The sequence below is a fragment of the Prionailurus bengalensis genome, chromosome B1 (genome assembly GCF_016509475.1).
Source record: "Prionailurus bengalensis isolate Pbe53 chromosome B1, Fcat_Pben_1.1_paternal_pri, whole genome shotgun sequence".
NCBI lineage: Eukaryota > Metazoa > Chordata > Mammalia > Carnivora > Felidae > Prionailurus > Prionailurus bengalensis.
In genome coordinates, this window is record NC_057344.1 from 71173597 (window position 1) to 71195486 (window position 21890).

At 38.2% G+C, this 21890-nt stretch overlaps 1 protein-coding gene across 2 annotated transcripts in view; it reads left to right on the forward strand.

Annotated features, from left to right (window-relative positions):
- Positions 1–21890, forward strand: part of PDGFC (platelet derived growth factor C) — a 206676-nt gene that overhangs the window by 115118 nt on the left and 69668 nt on the right. The window lies entirely within an intron of this gene.

Here is a 21890-nt window from a genome sequence, read left to right on the forward strand (position 1 = left end):
TTCTCTGTATGACTTATTTCACTTAGCATAATACTATCCAGTTCTATCCACATTGCTACAAAAGGCCAGATTTCATTCTTTCTCATTGCCATGTAGTATTCCATTGTGTATATAAACCACAATTTATTTATCCATTTATCAGTTGATGGACATTTAGGCTCTTTCCATCATTTGGCTATTGTTGAGAGTGCTGCTATAAACATTGGGCTACAAGTGCCCCTATGCATTAGTACTCCTGTATCCCTTGGGTAAATTCCTAGCAGTGCTACTGCTGGGTCATAGGGTAGGTCTATTTTTAATTTTTTGAGGAACCTCCACACTGTTTTCCAGAGCGGCTGCACCAGTTTGCATTCCCACCAACAGTGTAAGAGGGTTCCCGTTTCTCCACATCCTCTCCAGCGTAATGATGTGATTTCAAATGGCATCTTTTGTTCTGTTTTTCTCATGTTTTTCTGATGATCCAAGAAATTTACCTTATTTAAGCTATGTTTCATTTAAAATCAGGAGACACATACTGTACATATGCATTCATTGGTTCATATACTGAAAATGGTTTGAAGTAACTTATGGCACAAAGTACATATAGAATGAAACAATTTGACATGACGCGTAGAGAAAGAAAAGCCAAATAAAGGAATGTAGTTGTGCCAGAAAACCTAAGTTATGATTAGTGCTGAAAATTTTACATTTTCTCTTCCCGATAGCCAAGTCAATAAAATAAACAATAAGTATTTAAAAGAAAAAGCAGTGCCCATGGGTGCATGCTACCTAAATACACATATGGATGCTTACACGCACACACAGGATTAAAGAAATTTGGATATTTCGTCACAAAGAAGAAATGCAATTCTGAAAGCAGAATTAGAAGTTTAGACTAACATTATGGTCTGCCAGGTAGAAATTCATCATAATTCTCCTAGAGGCATTCATGAACCAAAGTCAGCTGGAGTCTTTCACCCACGCAAAAGACCACCTACTGTATGTCATACAAATATTACTCTTTAAATCCTATGTGAATACACTTGTCAAGGTTGGGTGGTCTTATGAAGACTTTTCACTTCAATGGCATTTGTATATCATGAAAATATTTTACTTGAGCTTCTTTGTGGGGTTGTTTTCTCTTTGATATACAAGTTAAAAGAGAATTTTCACTTTATGGTATATTACAGATAAATATTTCAATGAAGATGAAATAAACTTTGTACTTGCTGTCATCACAGTTTGTATCTTTAACATTTGTGTAATGACTTTTTTTCACATTTCTTCTGTGACTATGCATTTCATGTTATTTTTTTTTTTTCCTCTTACATCTGTAATCTTTGACTTTGAGAACTGGAAGCTATTCTAGCTGCCTTTAGAGACTGTTATTCAACCCTTCATTTTATGGATAAGGAAACAGACCAGAGAAGGAAAGTAGCAGCCCTAGATACCATTCATATTTTATGCCTAAACAAATGCTAAGATCCATTTTTCCTAACACACATGTAGATAGTTTTTCACCATGCTAGACTGCGCCTCCTGGCTTCTTTTCATATGCTGGATTCCATAGCCTTGTTAAAAATTATGATGGCTTTAAGATTTTGCTCTCCTTGAAAAATCTTAGCACGTTAATCTACAAGTTTCGTGCATGCTGACCAAAGACAGGAGTCTTCTGGGTCAGAGACATCAACAGCAGTAGCCAGAATGTTAGCCCTTCTTGTGCCATGTTCCCTAGTTCCTGTTCCTACAGGTCAACGCCAAACGGGTCACTTAACACCTGCACGTCTGGGAGGTTGTGTTACAGGAGAGGCATTATATGCATGTGTGTGTGATGTATATTAGTAGTTAAGTAACAAAAATTAAACCATCATCCAGCATGCCTCGCCTAACTTGTGACTGAGCTTTACTCATTATTAGGCTCAACTTAAGAAAAGTGACACTTTCAATAATTCTGAACCTCCTTTCCCTTGTTCCTTCCTAATTACACCTTCTTCTTGTCCCTGCGAATATAATCATTGTTCTAAGCGGTTTTTTCCCCGTCTACTGATTTTCTCTATAATTTTACGATTGTCCATTTCTCTATGCACTTTCCTATAAAGAGTAAGTTGGTTATTTTTTTTGCCAGTGTTTGAAATATAGATCAATGGGATAATACTGTATTTAAACAGAAAAATGTGATATTTTAACGTCAGTTCATGTTGACGCAGATAGCTTAGATCATTTGTTTTCCTTGATGCATAGTATTCTGGTGTATGGTGAACGTTTTTGGTCTTTTCCACTTGATGAATGTTTGGCTTGTTCTCCTTGTCTGAAAGTGCAAGAAAAAAAATTCTGAGTCTATATCTAAGAACCACATTGCTGTCTTAATGCATTTACATTTTCAATGTTAGTAGGTAGAGTTAAGTTGATTTTTAAAATGACCAATTTATATTTCTACCAACAATATGCAAATATTTCTGTTACAATGGATTCTCAACAACCTTTTGGTTGTCATTCTTTTCATTTTTGGTAGTATGGAAAGTATAACATTGTACCTCAATATTAATTTTTATTTTTGTTTCCTGATTACTAATGAGGTTGATAAATTTTTATATTATTATTGCCCACTAATATTTACTTTTCTGTGAAATGTCTGTTCATATCTTTTATACTGTTCTTAGTAGACTGCTTGGCTATTTAAATTTTGCTTTTCTTTTTTAAAAAAATTATGATTATTTTATTTTTGAGAGAGAGAGAGAGTGAGCGGGGGAGGGAAAGAGAGAGAGGGAGACACAGAATCTGAAGCAGGCTCCAGGCTCTGAGCTGTCAGTACAGAGCCCGACATGGGGCTCGAACCCATGAACTGTGAGATCGTGACCTGAGCCAAAGTCAGATGCTCAACCGACTGAGGCACCCAGGCACCCCTAAATTTTGCTTTTGTTATTTAAGTCTTTGATTCATCTGTAATTATTTTTGTCTCTGGTGTGAGGTTTTTCATTAGGGTATCCAGTAGTGTCCCCGAATCACGTACTAAATAATCATTCTTTCCCACAGGGATACGCAGAGCCAGTAGATTTGTAATCAGATTTCTGCATATGATTTGTTCTGGTACCTGGGGCTCTGTTCCTTTGCTCAGTTGTGTCTTAATGATGCTGTCTTAATTATGTAGCATGTAGAAGCTCTGTGATAGGGAAGTCTCACCTCTTGTTTCTTCTCTTTTGGAACATCCGTGCTATTTTTCATTAATATATTTTTAGAAATAAGTTGCCAAGTTCCTTGAAAACTCCTGTTGTGATTTTTATTGTGATAGCATTGGATATATAAATCATTTTGATGAGAGTTGACATCTTTATAGAAATAACTTTCTATCTAGGAGAACTTTTGTTTCTCCACTTATTGGAATCTTCTTTATCATCTATACATTTTTCAAATGTTCCTTTTAGAGATGTTATGCATAATTATTTAGATTTATTTCTATATTCTTTATAGACTTGCTAAAATCCCCTTCCTGAAAAATATATTCTATTTGTATATTGCTGGTAGTTAGAAATGCAGTTGATTTTTTTTTGTATTGATCTTATATCTTGCACACTTGCTATAAGCTCTTTTATTTATTTCGTAATTATTCTGGGAACTGTTTTGGATTTAAGCAAAAAAAAAAAATCACATGATTTGTGAAAAAAAGATTCCTTTCTCCCTTTCAGTTTCTCTACTCTTTCTTTTCCATCTCTCATTAAGCTGTAGATTGTCTTAGCAGGTATCCCTGTCATCTTTCTGATTTTAGAGTTTCTTTAAAAAAAAAAACTTTAGGGGCGCCTGGGTGGCGCAGTCGGTTAAGCGTCCGACTTCAGCCAGGTCACGATCTCGCGGTCCGGGAGTTCGAGCCCCGCGTCAGGCTCTGGGCTGATGGCTCAGAGCCTGGAGCTTGTTTCCGATTCTGTGTCTCCCTCTCTCTCTGCCCCTCCCCCGTTCATGCTCTGTCTCTCTCTGTCCCAAAAATAAATAAATGTTGAAAAAAAAAAAAACTTTAAAATTTGGAATAACTTTAGATTTGTGGAATGCTGCAAATATAGTGCAGAGAACTTCCATATATTCTTAACCTAGGTTCCTCCAATGTTAATATCTTACGTAACCATGTTATATTTGCATCATTGAAAACCTGACATTCTTGCAATACTCTTAATTGCAGACTTTATTCAGATGTCAGTGGTTTTCCCTCTTTATGTCCTTTTCCTGTTTTCGGAGTCTTTCTAGGATACGCATATTGCATTTGGTCCTCATTCTCATCCAATCTGTGACAGTCCATCTCTTTCATTTTATTCCTCGACCTTGACAGTTTTGAAGAGTATTGATCAGGTATTTTGTAGAATGTCCCTCAGTTTAGGTTTTTCAGCTCTTTTCTCATGATTGCACTGAGGTTATGGATTTGGGGGAAGAATTCCAAATAGATGATATCCCCTTCTCCTCATATCATATCAGAAGGTACATACTGTCTCCCTTACTTATCACTGATGATGTTAATCTTGATCACTGAGGGTGGGTTGCTTCTCTGGTAAGGAAGTATGTTTCCCCTTCATTAGCTGTTAACTGGAGGCATGTAACTAAGTTCAGTACATATTCAAGGAGGAGTGATTAAGTTCTGTCTCCTGGAAGGGGGTTATTTGGAATTTTTCAGAACAGAAAATTTGTGTTTTTTCCTTCTTCCCTCCTTCCTAACTCCCTCCCTCCCTCCCTTCCTCCCTCCTTTCCCTCCTCCCTCCCTTCCTTCTTTCCTTCCTTCCTTCCTTCCTTCCTTCCTTCCTTCCTTCCTTCCTCCATCATTTATATCAGTATAGACTCATGGATATTTATTTTATTACTTGTGTTATAATCCAGTGGTATCATTATTTACTTTACAACTTAAATTGTTCCATCTTTGGCCAGCGGGAGTAAAAATTGTGCTGTTAATATACCAATGTTGATTATGAAGATTTTTTAAAATTTTATTTAAACCCAAGTCAGTTAACATATCAGGTAATAATGGTTTCAGGAATAGAATTTAGTGATTCATCACTTCTGTAGGGTATGATGATTAATGAAGATTCTTTTTTTTTTTTCTTTATTATGTCAAGTACTTCCTTAGTTTGTTAAGAGACACTTTTCCCATTTGGGAAATTTTTTTTATTTTTTTAATTTCTGCATTTAAATTTTTTTTTTCAACGTTTATTTATTTTTGGGACAGAGAGAGACAGAGCATGAACGGGGGAGGGGCAGAGAGAGAGGAAGACACAGAATCGGAAACAGGCTCCAGGCTCCGAGCCATCAGTCCAGAGCCCGACGCGGGGCTCGAACTCACGGACCGCGAGATCGTGACCTGAGCTGAAGTCGGACGCTTAACCGACTGAGCCACCCAGGCGCCTCAATTTCTGCATTTAAAAAGAAGTTACAGACATAATGACACTTTATACTTCACCATAAATCGCCTAAAACCAAGGATATTTCCTATGTCATTTCAATACCGTTTTCACATGCAAGAAATTTAATACTAATATGAAATTATTACCTAATACATAGTTGATTTTCCAATCTCCTGATCCCAAAATGTTAACACTTTTTTATTTTCTTTTTTGTTATTATGTTTTGATTTTGAACAAATCATTGACTATATATTGCATTTGGTTATTATAACTCTTTTCTTGCCTTTTCTTGGCTGTTATGACATTGGTTTTTTTTAAACAGTCCAGGACATTTGTTCTGCAGAATCTCTTAGTGTCAATTTCTTTGAATATGTCTTCATAGTTAGGTCCTGCTTAAATATTTTGGCCAGAATGTTCTCTAGGTGATGGGCACTTCTGATTGCTCTTAATTCCAGTTTATTGTATTATCAGTGATGTGAGTTTGATTTCTCAATCCTGTTTTAGTTGTATCCTACCAATTTTGATAATGTGGCATTTTAATTTTTGTCCATTTGAAGATATTTAAAATGTCCATTTTTTGCTTCTTTTAAGCCATTATTATATAGAAGCATATTGTTCACATTTTATGGAAAACTATGAGGTTTTTAAGTGCAGATTTGAGGCTTTTAAATGAGAGATTTCTAAATTCACTTAATTTGGAGTAAAAAATATGGCTTGTTTGTCTATGACTGTTTAAAATGTAAGACTTGGCGGGGCGCCTGGGTGGCGCAGTCGGTTAAGCGTCCGACTTCAGCCAGGTCACGATCTCGCGGTCCGTGAGTTCGAGCCCCGTGTCGGGCTCTGGCTGATGGCTCAGAGCCTGGAGCCTGTTTCCGATTCTGTGTCTCCCTCTCTCTCTGCCCCTCCCCTGTTCATGCTCTGTCTCTCTCTGTCCCAAAAATAAATAAACGTTGAAAAAAAAAAAAAAGTAAAATGTAAGACTTGGCTTTATTTGCTTCAGATTTTTAAGTTTTCCAAATGTACTTAAAAAAGAGAGTATATTCTTCAGTTGTGTGGTGCAAGTCTGTATATGTCCATTATATTAATTTGTACAGTTGATCTGATCACAGCATCAGTATCTTTCCTGAATTTTTTTTTTGATGTATCAATTACTAAGAGATGTATTAAATTCTCCTAACCGAGGATAAATACACTTGTTAGTTTCACCATGTAGGCCTACCTTTTTGCTTTATGTGTTTTTTGCTTTATATGTTTAATTTTTTTTTGCTTTATATGTTTTTATCATCATATTATTATATATTATTAATATTATATTATTTTTTGCTTTATAGATTTTTAAATTATGTTAGTTGGTGCACAGAAGTTCAGAGATCTGACCTTGTTTAGTCTTCATTGATGTTTTGGTTTGGCTTTAAAGTATATTATGCCTATCATATTAACAAACTACCTCAGGTAACTGCGATCATTATTTGCCTGACATTCTTTCCATTCGTTTACTTTCACCTTTCCTGTGTCTTTCTTTGTGCATGTGTGTGTGCATGTTAGTATGTACATCTGTGTGTGTTTTTGTTTTCTCTTATGAAAGGAATGTGAGTAGCAATAAAATAAAATTCAGTAAAAAAATCTTTATATTTAACTTAGGAATTTCATATAGTGCATTGTTTCTCATTATGTATATAACTTTGGGTTTGTACTTCATTTTTCTGTTTCTTCAGTTTCCTTCCTTGCATTTATTAATCTTCTTCCATTTTTCTTTTCTGTGAATTTAGAAAGTATACATCCATTGTCACTTTTAAGTGGCTACCTTAGAAATGCCTATTTAACTTAATATCTAAAGTTAATCCATGTTTAGATCCCCATCCTCAAAATATAAAATTACCTGAGAACATGTTAACTGCTGTGGAATGCTCACTCCCCAAATACCACCACACCTGGTTGATAAGACAGAGCTGTGTTTATGGCTTCCCATGATGACAGAGAACACCGCCTCCACGGTTTTAGTCGTGTCTGGGGAGGAAAAGCAAAACCAGATCTTGTTGAGAATTTGAAGTTTGGTTTAAAATGGATCCTTCAGTGTGGAAATTTGATTAGAATTGAGAAAGGCTCATGATATAATAGCTTGGAATCTATTGAAACAAGGCAAGGACTTTCGGGGTGAGGGGTTCAGCAGTGCTGGATTGTGAACTGTTACTGCTTTTAGTTGAAGGAGTTAATGGCTCTTTAGGGAAGTTCCATATAGCCTGGGCAATAATGAAGACACTAAAATAGTAATGTCTTGTTACTGTAAACTGTTAGCGGGGGGCGGTAGGTGATTTCATTCTTATTGTCCATGCTGGTTTGGTTCTCATTGCATTTGACCCCACTCCTGATGGTATGTGTCACAGAGACTGAGGATTTCAGTTTTGTATTTTTTAACTTTGTATGTAAGACATTTTATTATTTTCTCTTTTTTTTAAGTTTATTTACTTATTTTGAGAAAAAGAGAGAGCATGTGTGCGCAAGTGGGGACAGGGCAGAGAGAGAGGGAGAGAGAATCTCATAAGCTGTTAGATCCCGACCTGAGCTGAAATTAAGTCAGATGCTTAGCCAGCTGAGCCACCCAGGTGCCCCATATTTTCTGCGAACAATATTTCTTTAGCTATACCCATGTGTCTACTTTTGGTGCCCCGAATATGTCTTCATAGTTAGGTCCTGCTTGCCTTTCAGGATTTTTCTGCGTTTTTCTTGCATTTCACAGTTTGTTTTGTAGAATTATTTTACTTCCTCCTTAAGTAGAGTGTTTAAAAGTCTCTTAAGTGAAAGCCTGTTGGCAATAAGTGCTCAGCTCTTCTGTATTTAAAAATGTCTTTATTTTACTTTCATTCTCAGAAGTTAGAATGGATATAGGATTTGAAGTTGTGTGTTTATTATTTTCTCAGTAGCTTAAAGATACCATTCAACTGTCTTACGGCTGCTGAGAAGACAGTCATCAGATTGTGGACATAGCCTTATAGTCTGCCACTGAGCGGTCCATTTTACAGAGAGAGACATGTGCATAGCAGGGGTGTGAGGGAAGGGATGGGGTTAGGGTCCGGCTCGGGGCTTCTTCTCTTGTACCACTTGTGGCTCATTACACCCTCAACTCCTGCTTTTGTGCCCCAGGACCCAGCAGATACTGACAGGATTACAGGGCATATTTTACCTCACTGAAATCTTCACTTCTTATGCTTATTTGTCTTCCAAAGAATTCTCTTATTTTCCTGATGTCTCACTATTACCTTAAAACCACATCTTTTCTTTCAGTCATTTATTCAGCAATTTTGTTTTTAATGTGCCCAGAGGAGTTTCTCTGCCTAATTTTGTCGACCATGTGGCTGGAATGTAGACTGTCGTCGAGCAGAATAAACGTTTTCCTTAACACGGCTTGATACTCTCAAGCTCAAGTTTAAAATTGTTTTTTTGTTTATTATTTTTTTTTAGAGAGAGAGAGCACGAGTTAGCGAGCGTGGCAGAGGGAGAGAGAGAGAAAGAATCTTAAGTGGGTTCCATGCTGAAGCAGGGCTAGATCCCAGGACCGTGACCCTGTGTTTTAATGGCAACATTAACTTCTCTCCATTATAATGCCGTAGAACAAAAATACGTATGTTGGCCGCATCCAAGTGCATTTTAAGAATTTAAACTGCCCCATTTTAAATATTTTCTCAAGTCTGAAACATAGAAGAGTCTAGAAAACCTGAATCACTATGTTAACTGTATCTTTAGAAGAGGACAGACTCAGGTGAAATGTTTGACTCTTTCCCCATAGCCCTACCGGCTGCTCACATCTTGTGTTATAACGAGAAACACAGAGTGAGCTGTGTCTTTATGCTCTTTAAGACTGGTACTGGGGCGCCTGGGTGGCGCAGTCGGTTAGGCGTCCGACTTCAGCCGGGTCACGATCTCGCGGTCCGTGAGTTCCAGCCCCGCGTCAGGCTCTGGGCTGATGGCTCAGAGCCTGGAGCCTGGTTCCGATTCTGTGTCTCTCTCTCTCTCTGCCCCTCCCCCGTTCATGCTCTGTCTCTCTCTGTCCCAAAAATAAATAAACGTTGAAAAAAAAATTAAAAAAAAAAGACTGGTACTATTACAAGGAGCAAAACAAGTCAGAGGCAAATTAGACTTTATTGCTTTAACAAGCAGACAGGATATCCAGACGGTATGGTGGAGGGACTGGCTGGAATATGGAAGGGGCAGACGAAGAGAGAGAGGGAGTGGGTGTAGTTTGCTGTAAAAGATGCTTGAATATGTCAGTGTTGTGTGTATGTGGCTATTATGTTAATGACATATGGCGTACCTAGGAGGACTCATTTCTACTGGAAAACATCTTTCTTTTAATTCTTTCTGCTTGCTTTTCTAAGACAAATAATCTGCTTATTACATATAATATTTAACAGAGAGACGGACCATAATGGATAGCATTTGAAAAAAGATAGTCAGTCTGCCCAATTTAAAATATTACCTCGTCTTCACCAAAATGACGGAGTTTCTTTTGGAGGAAATATTATGCCCCGTCACATTAGAAATATTTTAACAATAGAAATGCTAAATATGCTAAATGAAATAAACAGCTTCTTTTGTTAATATTTCGAATTTCAGATGAACGAAACTGTTTTTGTGGTTTTGTTTTGAGAGAGAGAGAGAGAGGGAGGGAGGGAGGGAAGGAGGGAGGGAGACATGCACTGGGGAGGGGCAGAGGGAGGGAGAAAGAGAATCCCAGTCAGGCTCCATGTGCAACGTGGAGCCCGATGCAGGGCTGACCTGAGCCGAAATCGAGAGTCGGACACTTAACCAACTGAGCTCCCTGGGCGCCCCTAGTTTGTTTGTTTTTTTTAATTAAAAAATAATCTTTTGGATATTTTCCTCTCTTCCCGGCATTTATAGTAGGACTACTGTGGCATCATTATTTGCTCATTTATGTACTCTCACGTTCAACAAGCACTTCTTGAGCACTGTGGGAGGAGATGGCCCATGCCCCTAAGGAGCTCACAGTCCGGGGAAAGAGGCAGACAAGTAAATAGGCAATTGTAATAAAACGCCACCAGTTCCAGAATGGTAAACAGAGAGTCTAGTCATGACTGTAACTGGTTATGTTTAGATCACTGTGTTGACCATTTTCTAGCGCATACCCCTACTGTGTATTTTACTAGCAACAGTCTGTAAATAAATATTATTAATTTATCACGGAGAAATCGGGATGCAGGAGTTAACCCTGCCATGCAGCCCTCGAAAACTCGGATACTCATTTTTTTGTGTTTCACTCTAGTAGATAGAACTTTCAAGGACAGTATGGATTCCTAATACCAATTTTACAAGAACAGTGCAAGCTGTGAGTGATAAAATTTTCAGGCAACAACTGTTTTATGAAAAATATGTAAAAATATTCCTTAGTTTCATGACCATATAGATGAGATGAAAGGAAGGCAGTATTATTTATTTAACTAATAATGACTTTAGAGACCCATAAGTGTGTCATAAGAATCTTTTTGCCAAGCCAAATGTTTTCATGAATTCCTTAAGAGGATCGAGAAAAGAAAAAGTCACCACTTTTACTATTTTACTAACCACCACTAGCTACTACTGCCATAAGCGACCTTAGGTTTTAGCACCGGATTCCAACGTGTCACATGAAGCTCCGGACCTACATAATCCCCAGCCTGAGTCTGCAAAACTGGGCCCGATGACGAGTAGCTGGGTGTTGAACTATAACTCAGAGCTTCAGTCCTGTTCATGATGGCAAGAAAAAGAGCCAAAAATCACAGAGGAAGTCAGGTACACCTTGGGAACCTTTCCGTAAGAGCAGATAAGGTTTGCCTGGTCAGATGATGGTTTGACCACTTTCTGTGACATGCCTGCTTCACCCATTGGCCAAGGGGAAGGGGAACCAGATTGACTTAGAGCATCCATTGTTCATCCCCACGACTTACTTTAGGGGCCCATCTATGCTGAAGCATATGCAGGTTGGTTAGCTAAGTAAATCACTTACCTTTTTTTTAAAATTTTTTTTTAAATGTTTATTTTTGAGACAGAGAGAGACAGAGCATGAACGGGGGAGGGGCAGAGAGAGAGAGGGAGACACAGAATCTGAAACATCTGAGCCATCAGCACAGAGCCCGACGTGGGGCTCAAACTCACGAACGGTGAGATCATGACCTGAGCCGAAGTCAGACGCTTAACCTACTGAGCCACCCAGGCGCCCCAATCACTTACCTTTTAAGGAGCAAGGGGAGGGTGCACGGAAGTGAGCTGTGTAAGCAGACAGTAGTGTCCTGCTATTGTCGTAACTAAAAAGTGATGTAAACATGAAAGCATAGCAAGGTTACTTATCATCCAGAGAGGTATGGAAATACAGGGTGAATTAGAGCCTGGGAGCATAGATACGACCTCAGTGGGCTGACAAACACTGAAAAGTACTCAGTAAAAGTCAGTTCGAATGAAATAATAGGCAGATTAAAGAAGAATGAGCACTCCATGTAAAGGAAGCCTGCAGGTGGCAAACGCCTCGAATAATTGGCTGGCAGTGAGTTTCTCTGGAGCTTGAGAGATGGTGGAGGTGTGACAAAGGGGAGGCTGTACTGTGGGTAGGGTCGAACTGGGAGGGATGTTTGGTAGGAAGCTGATAGATTTGGACTTCCTTTCTCCCTTCCTTATGCTGTCAGAAGCCAAGGGTTTTGTTGCAGAACCAGGTAGGGTACTGGTCTGTATTTTCGAAAGAGAGCACTGACAGAAGCATGCAAAACAGATTGGAGAATTTGAAGGAAGTTCTACCTAACACCTGGAGTCGTCAGGAGGAATTTTGTTATTGCTCAAACAACACGTTACAGGTACACATTCTCTCGGACCTCCATTTTGCCTGATTATTTTCTCATTGATCCAGTCGTAGAAAGCATATATATTCCTCTCTTACCATTCCTCTTCCTGCCTTCACCGTTAAAGCTCTGTGTGGGTGGGTGGATGCCCACGCATGTATGTGCAAAGAAAAGCTATGGAGATAGCCCAATGCCTTTTATTTCAAAGATACATTCTTTTCTGCTCCAGGGCACAAGTTTTTGGAAGAACAAAACGACCAATGTCAACGTTGCTGACATTGGAAATACTCATATAAAATGACTTAGAATGTTAAATGATCATTTTATTATGGAGAAGAGATAAATGTCTTTCCTCTTTTCTCCAAGGGTCAGGCCAAGTTTACCTGGGCTCTGAGAAGAACAGATGATACAGGCCAATATCGCATAGTGTCTAAGAATAGTAACACTAGTTCAGCGACAGATGCACCATAAAAATTTAAGTTTTCCTGGTAGGTAGTAGTATAAGTCAACTATATACGTCGGAGTCATACATGGAAATATAACTTGAAGACTCTTTTAGTTTCAAGCAACCACAAATAAGTAACCAGCTTAGAAAGGAAATGTTTGGATCACGTTTGTGAACATTTCAGGGATAGGCCTTATCCAGGTTCCGAATGATGCCATCAACTTTCTGTCTCTTTTTCTCTGCCTCTAAAGACTTGGTCCCTGTGGTTGACTTCTTTGTCAATCTGTCTGTCTTCATAAAATGCAGAGAAGTGCCAAGATTTTAGCACTTGCAGTCTCTACAGGCTGCAAGAACTTTTCCTATACAAGCTCTCAGAAGAGTTTTGATTGGCCTGGTTTAAACCAAGTATCTATCCCTGGACCAATTAATATAGAGGGATCTAGGTGCATGTGTTACTGTTCTTGGCAAGACTTGGATTACATGCCCATCCCAGGGCCAAGTGATGGACTGTGATTGGTGGAGAAATGGTCCCTGAAAACAAAATGGTTTATTTTTTTCCACCGGAAAGACGAAGAGGAGCTGGTGGTACAAAAATAACAATCTCCATTATCAGTGTGAAAAGCCACAAAGAGTTGAAGTGCAGCTTTCAATCTTCCACTTAACTGTTTTTCCTACCTGCATCTCTGGCCCCAGAGTAAAATTGTCTTTAGAGTGAAGGTTTGCCAGTGCCCTTTCCAGCAACTCTTTTGAGTGTAGTTAGTTCGATGCCATAATTTATAGTTTGGTTATCCTTTGACCTCTGTAGCAATTACTTTTGTAACTTAAAAAAAAAAAAATCATTCCCAAGAGGGCTTAAAATGAAGGGTGGGGATGTGACCAAGTCTGAGATCAAGGGACTCTGCCCTTGGCTAATGAGATGTTTTGGTTTTATGTTTTGAAATGTTCAAAATCAACATTTCAAGTAGAGAAAGAATGTATCCTGCAACTCCCAAACTCGTGTCTGGCTCACCCAGGGTCTGTCTCTCACTGGCCCTTTACCTTTTTTCCCTCGGCATCTTACCCTCTCCTCTTCCACTCCCCAAAACCTCCCTCTGTTCTTTACCCTCCTTTTCCACCTTCTCTGCTGGATCATTGCCCAGATGCTGCTTTCTGGCATTGATTTAGAATGAGTCTTACAGTTTCACACTCTGAAGATTTGGGAAGATTGAAATGCCATTCTTTGTGTCATGTCTTTGCTTTCAGTTGCAATCTTGCTGCCACTGGGATAATGATGAGACCTCTTGTTGGAGTTATCCATCTGGTACAGGGACATCCATATGGACAACTTCTGGGACCAATGGAATACCCATACTCCTAGCCAGCTAGCCAGTCACCTATGTATGCAATTTTACCCAAGAGAAAAACTAAGCAAGAACCATAGAGCACCAGTCATGAATAAAGGACCTCTAGATGTGCAGATCTTCAATATACTGTTGTAATTCTGCACTGGCCTTTCTTTTCTCAGCACTTCCATGTTTTATGCAGTTGTTTCTCCAGTATTAAGTTATTAACATTATTTTGCTGAATGAACTTTCGAGTCACACGCTTTCTCCTATTCATCTGGCCCTGACTCTTGGAGAACTAGAATGTGTTCAGATCTCAGCTTTCTTTGTGGAACAACCTACCTTCTGAAGAAGCCAATCTTTAAATAGGCTGTCTGCTCTGGATTTTATAATAACAGGCAGGTACTGATTTGAGATTTATTTTTAATTATTTGATGAAATTGTTTGTAATTATTATTTGATTTCCCTCTGAAGTTTTGTTTTTTTTTTCCCCAGAGTGACTCCAAAACATCTAAATTTTACAAAAAGATTATTGTTTTGCTATGGAATTAACAAAAGTGAGATTAACATAGTTAACAAAACTTGTCCAAGTTAAGCTTAAAAGATTTTGTTGTATCTGATTCACACGTGAAGGTACAGAATAAAAGTTAAAGAACACCTCCCCAGCTTCCTTGGCAATGTTGGTCATACTTGTATCTCTGTTTTCAGTAGAAGGAATGGTACAAATATAACATCATATTCTGTGTTTGCTGCAGATGAGGTAGCATAATCATGAGTCTTAGTAGAATGATGTAGTATTGGTCATAACAGATGCTTGGCTCCCGGCTTAAGAACAAATGGCAAGACCTCTGTTGTAGTCACAGACATTCACTCAAAGGTGAGAAAGGAGGAGACCGAGGTTCCTGCCCCTGTGGAGTTAACTTTGCCTTTGTGACCACGCATTCAGAGGACTAGGATAGCAGGTGATCTGGTGAGATGTAGGTACGCGAATATGCTCTTGCCCAGAGTAAGGTATACCTTCTTTAATTTCTGTCAATAGATATGTTCAGGTTACTGGTACATGTAGAGGTGTATGTTTCTATTCCATTATTAATATCCTAGAGGAGACCACAGGAAAGGAAATTTGTCTTCATTCCATCAAAGTGATATCCTGAATGCATTTTTCAGTACATACAGTGGTAGGACTACCAGTTTGGGAAATGAGGAATTCCAATTGTGCTTTGCTCCATGTAGTATACTGATCACTTACTTCTATCGGTAGGATGAATTGGCAACTTATTTATGTGAGAGATTTTAATCTACTAGGAAGAACACTAGCTTGGCATGCCTACATGTTTCAGATTCAGCTCTGACGTTGGCCACTGGCTATTAGCCTTGGTTAACTTATTTATTAGCCTGCTTAATAATTATATTATTAAATTATAACCAAAATGAGAGATTGGGTTCCAGATGAAGGTTGAAGTCACTTACAACACCGAAAGATTTGTCTCCCTAGAATATTCACAAATATACAGGGGCACTAACATTTATTTTGCCTTGATCCCAACAAGAATAGTTCTAAAAAAGTTCTTTTGAAAATATTCACTTAGGATAATATTATAACTTTTCTGTTTTTCAATGGAAAAGAATCACTTCAGAGTTTTCAGACTGTTCATTTATACATGATCCTTTGAATTAAAATTCTTTTTTAATTTGACATTGGTTTTATGGTAAATTCTTAAAGTTCTGATAAAGTCCATATTGTAATCACTTTACAAAAAACAATTTTCAGGGTGCCTGGGTGGCTCAGTTGGTTGAGTGTCCAATTCTTGATTTTGGCCCATGTCATGTTCCCAGGGTCAAGGGAATGAGGCCCATGTCGGGGGTGGATCCTGCTTGAGATTCTCTCCCTTTCCCCCTCCCCGACTCTACAAAAAGAAAGAAAAAGAAGAAAAAACAATCTTCTGGAAATGCCACTGTTTCACATTAGTCCCCTCCATTCTCTTGTCATCCCACCCTCTTCTGAATAATGTCAACAGATTACCTGTGTGTTACCCAGCTCCATTCCTTCCCATTTTTGAGCTTTAAGAATCTTCTTCCTCTAGGGGAGCCTGGGTGGCTCAGTAGGTTGGGCTTCCGACTTCAGCTCAGGTCATGATCTCGCTGTCCCTGAGTTTGAGCCCCGCACCGGGCTCTATGCTGACAGCGCAGAGCCTGGAGCCTGCTTCAGATTCTGTGTCTCCCTCTCTCTCTGCCCCTCCCCCACGCATGCTGTCTCTCTCTCTCTCTCTCTCTCTCTCTCTCTCTCTCTCTCAAAAATAAATAAACATTAAAAGAAAAAAATCTTTTTTCTCTAAACTAAATTTAATATGAAAAAAAGAAAAAAAGTTCACTGCTTAGACGTCTATTAAGTGCTCGGTTGTTTCTTTTATCATTTTTAACTTTTAGCTGGATAACTCAAGATCGCAAAGAATTCCTAATAAAAGGGAACCAAGAAATTTTTGATTCACTATGCTACTAATAGTTATATAGTAATGGACTTACCCATTATACACAATACTTCTAAAACTTCATTGCCCAAAGATTTTTCTTCCCCCCAAAAATTATTCCCCACAGCTGTTTGAAGCACTTGAAAAATGTTTGAATAAATTGTCAAATCCCAAGTACACTTTGCTCCCTGTCTACTGAGACACACAGATGGTTTCCCCATATGGCAGCTGATTTAACCCCCCTACCCCTTTCTCACCAGAAACCCCACACACTAACTTCAAAAACATCATCTACTTCTTGACCTTTCTATCTGTAGCTCTCCATCTCAGTCTGTCAGTTTGAATAAGCAAGCTAGTTCATGATATCAAAATATTTGTGTAAATGGAACCGGTCATAATTTATTGCTTCTAAAATTATTTCATGGGATTGTGGTAGGCACTGTTTTTGCTGAGGCATTGAGGTTAATCTCCGTGGAAATGAGGCCTGCACTGTATGTTATCCTAGGGTATTTTGAGGGGGAAAAAAATCTCTCTAATCACAGTTTACTTACTATTTGTCTAGATTAGGAACTTCCAAATAAGTGGTTATAATAGTTGGACATCATTCTGCAAATGATGACACTCCTCTACTGAGCTTACCAAAATTCAGATACTTGTTTATACGTCTGAAGAACTAAAGAACTTTAAAGAAGAGAAAAGGGAAGGTTCAAAGATCTATTCGAGGTTTCCCGTGTAGTGAGCAAAGAAAGGCAAGAAAACAATGAGGGAAAAAGAAAGAAGAGAGGAAGGGAGGAAGGAAGGAAGAGAGAAAAGAAGGGAAGGAAGAAGATGACCAGAAGGTTGTCTGCAGACCGCGGTCCTTTCCTTATGCGTTCATTTACTGAGCCAGCTAGAGAAGCCAAGCAGATAGGTGCCATGGAAAAAAATGCTACTGTTTATTGAGCACCTACTGTTTGCCAAGCCCTGAACTAAATTAGTTGTCCATGTGACCTCTAATCTTTCTTCACTCCTGTTTACGGTACGTGCAATCCCTGTTTTGCGAAGGAGGGTGTGGGCTGAGAGAAGATATAAAAATTGTCCAAATACGCAGAGCTAGCAAATAGTAGAGGTAGTAGTCATGCCTTTGATCCAAGGTACACTATTATATGAGAAGAGAATTATCACTGTCTCTGTTAGCTGTTGTATTATTTACTAGACAAGAAAAACATCATTATCTGCCTTACCTGTTCATCAAAAAACTAAATAAAAATCACACCTTGTAGAAGAATGCAAACTGGTAAGTAATGCAGTCATGATCACACGGACAGTTTATTTCCTATTTGATGATTTGGATAATAAAGTAGTTACTGGTTTACAACACATAATTCCACCCCAGAACTGTTTGCTAATAACAGGGATTTATGGTCATCAGTCTTTTACAATTGGTGCAAAGTTCAAGTTTAATTATGCTCTGGTTTACTGTGCTGCGGTGAGGTGATGTGAGTTTACTGTCCTATAGCCAGAGATTTAAGACATACTTATTGGATTCCCACCAAGAATAAGGAGGCCTGAGTGACAGAGCGGGAGCGATAACATAATCCTTGCCTTCAGGGAACATCTAAACTAGCCAGAGACACCTATGCTTGAAAGACACAAGGTAGCATGAGATTAAATGTTAAATTGCGAAGAATAGAATGTATGTGCTAAGTGTAGAAGCCTGAACAGAAATGAACAGCTTAGTAGAGGTCAGCAGGGTAACTGACAAGAGCCACCAAAAGTTGCTCTTTACCTTCCTGAACTCACCACTAGAAAGTAGCCTGTTGCTGAAATGACAAAATCTGATCTGAACATTGATCACGTTGAACAAAGATCCGTTTCTCAATGACAGTCTCAAAGGAGCCAGCCACACTCTCAAAATGCCAGCCTATAATCCAGGACTAAACGTGTTGCTTTTAAATGAAAAATATAATGTTCAGGATTCTAGTTTGACAGAGGAGAAAACAGATAGCCATTGGTGGTGGTTTATGTGGTATATGCAGCTTGTGTGCCAGTGTATGTTTTATGAAAGTGGACTGACAAAATAAGGCCTGCTTTTAAGGTAGATAAGCCTCACCCTGGGTGGGTAAATGGTATGGGGAAGGAGGAGGAAGAGTATGGGTCAGAGAGGCTTTAGGGAACGCTATTGGAATAATCAGGATTTGCTAATGGGGGTCTGAAATAATGAGATTTCAGTGGGAAGAGAGGAAATAGACAAAAATATTTTGAAATAGACAAAAATATTCCAGCCAACAATTTACGGGACGGGCTGTGTGTGAGAAAAGAGATGGGTTATAGACCCCTTCATAATTTCATTCATCTCCTCTTCAAGAAGGCAGGTGGGGAGTTAGAGGGAAAAACTCCTCTTCGGTCATGCTTGTTACTTCCTTGAAAATGGTATACTCTTAAGTCAAAGATACTACTTGATGATAAAAATAAGGTTTGAGTTTACTTGAGAATATGTAATTCGTACTACTTTCCCAGTCCTGTATTTAGTACAGTAACGACTAGTGAGGATGAGGTGTATGTATCCTCAATTAGCTGACCTCCCTGTGAGCTCTGAAAATGACCCTTGTTGGAGATGTATTTGAAAAAGGAACAGTAAGATACTTAAACCATAGAGTTAAAACACAGCAAGTTGCATAACCACTATCATGCTAGAGTGCCAGGGGTATACAGCACATCAAAATGTTCCCCATGTAATGGCTAGCATGTGAGATAATGAAGGATGATTAACAGTGTAATGAATTTCATAAACATAGTGTCTAATTTCTGCCCCGGATAAACTCTAGTATCCTGGTTTTTTAAAAGCCACTTAAAATTATTTTTGAGAAAACTAGTCATTCTTATTTGTGAATAGCCAGAATTAGAGAAATAAGGAAAAAAAAATATGCAAGAGTGTAAGTATGAGTTATATAGGAATATTTCAGCATCACATGTGTAATTGTGACTATTTGGTAGCCTAGTGTGTCTGAATATATTTGTATATAAATATGTATGTTAGTATATTATGTATCTGCAAACTCCATCCATCCATCCATCCATCCATCCATCCATCCATCCCTCACTAGCCATTTAGTCTCTCCTATGTATGGACCAAATACTGTGCTAAATATTTGGAATAGAGAGATTGTTAGATGGGCCCTGGCTTTCAGAAAGCATTGACAAGGGGGCAAGCATGCAAGAAATATAATTCAAAGTGGTAATGGGTGTGGTGGTATGGACCACGCTGTGAAAATATTGTAGGCTTCCCAGAAAGCTTCTCTGAAGAGGTCATACTTAACTGAGGTCTGAAGGATTAGTGAAAATGTGCCAGCGGAGTGATGGAGGCAATACTGTTGGTAGTAAGAGATGTAATCAATCAGCTTTTGGAATATTGAGCCGTTTCAAGCAAAGGGATCCCATGCTCAATATTTTAAAAGTTGCCATTAGGCAATTTCTAAGTATATCCAATGAAATGTCCTGCCGTATGTGCTTGGAACCCATTAGTCATAACTTGGTGATATAAAGTACGTTCTTGACCTATGACAGGAATATTATTGCTGGAGTTGCTGTACTGAAAACTGTGATCACATTTGCCATCTGGTGAAATAGCTGTCTCGCCCAGGTTGAGGTTCACAAATGACTAAAGCCCTAAGTAGCCCACAATTACTCAGTTGCCCAAAGGTCTGCAAGTCAAATGGAAAGTTGTCTGTGTTTCCCTGGAGTGTGGTGTGGGGGCAGGGAGAAGAGGCACATTGCTTTCTCTTTTATTTTCTCTTATAGTTTGAGGTACTTGCGTTCTCATATCAATTACATGGAAAGGGACAGTGTCCATTCACAGTGTCATGGAGTAGAGTCTGGGGACACAATGACTTAAAAAAAAATACGCACTGCCTTCAAAGTGCTTATAGTCTAAGTTTATTTTTAGAATTGTCCTACGTTGTACAATATTTTAAAGACACGTAAATGTGTATTTTCACTTTTTAAACTCGTTTAAATGAAAATACAAGCACTTTGTAATGTGAAGCCAGAATACATGCATTGCTATACGTACACAAATTGGGACCTCAAATTTGCCCATATGTGTGATCATGAACACAGCTTCTCTGAGAAATTTCTGAACTAATAAGGTTTAATTTCGATCTGAGTCTATTAAAGTACTGAAATGATATTAAATGGGAGACTTCTCACTCTGCCAAATGATTTGGCACTTGTACTTTGTTGTTACTATTTTTTGTTTGTCCATAAAATTAATAAAATTAAGAATTGAAATGTATGATTGACTCCTGGCATTTTCAGGGAGGGAAATTTAAGCTCAGTGAAATAAATAGGTAGATAAAAATATCTGAATATATGGATAGAAGTGATGAGCTAATTCTAAAAGAGAGAGAGAGAGAGAGAGAGAGAGAGAGAGAGAGAGAGAAAAGCTGTCCTACCTCTTCTGTCAACGAATGAGAACTCTAAGAGAAAACATCTGGAGCAAAAGAGGAAATGAAGTGAGTGATACATTTGAAACTGTTAAAAACTGCTGAATTTTCTGGTAGCAACGGAACCTATTAAAAGCTATGGTAGGAATCCTGGATATTAAAGCACCTTGAAGGAGTAATTTTAACAGGATAAGGGTAGAAATAAATTCAGAGCACAAGGAAAAATGTTAAAAGTGAGAAGAGGAAAATAAAACAAACCTAAATCCAAAAAAACCGTGCCTAGGGATATTGCCCAGGAAGGTGGATTTAGCCAAGTGGGCACTAAGCCTAGTATTTCTTATTTCTCTTTTCATGCCTCAAAATATGAAGTAATCGCCTTAGCAGGACTTATTACAGTGATCAAATCACCTAACAATCTGAAATGTTTCCTTTCATATGAAGATCTTGTTTTGTTTTGTTTCTGGAGAAAGGACTGTCTTTTTTTCTTCTTCTTCTTTTGAGGTTTTTTTTTTTTCTTTTTTTTACCTCAGTCTATAGTCAGGTTCAGTGGAAAACAGAATTCTATATACCACATAAATCCTTCGTCACTGCAAGTGAAAGTGATGATCCTAGAAAAACACAAAAGTCAAACGTTTTCATATTTTTAATGTGTAGCATGAATAGAATGACTTGTTTCTCTGATTTCTGAAATCCTAAATTTCCCATAAAAGAGGTTAAATTATTTTTCTTTTGTCAAGATTTGAAGTCTCAGAAAATGTAATTAATGTCTGTCACTAATTTTTTTATTAAATAGTTTATTTTAGGCTCCACAGAATCTTGTTTCTCTAGTGAAGATAGATTGCTTCAAAATTGCTAAGTGAATTTTCTACAAAACATGTTTATACCAGCTTTACCTAATCCTGTCTCTGGAGTCTACATATATTTTTATGTTTTTAAAGTATTCTAAGAGATGAATTGCAGGTATTGATAATGAACATCCTTAAAGTAAATACATACTTGCTTGGGGATAATATAAAAATGAAAGTGATATAAATAGAATTTTACCTTTTCTAACTT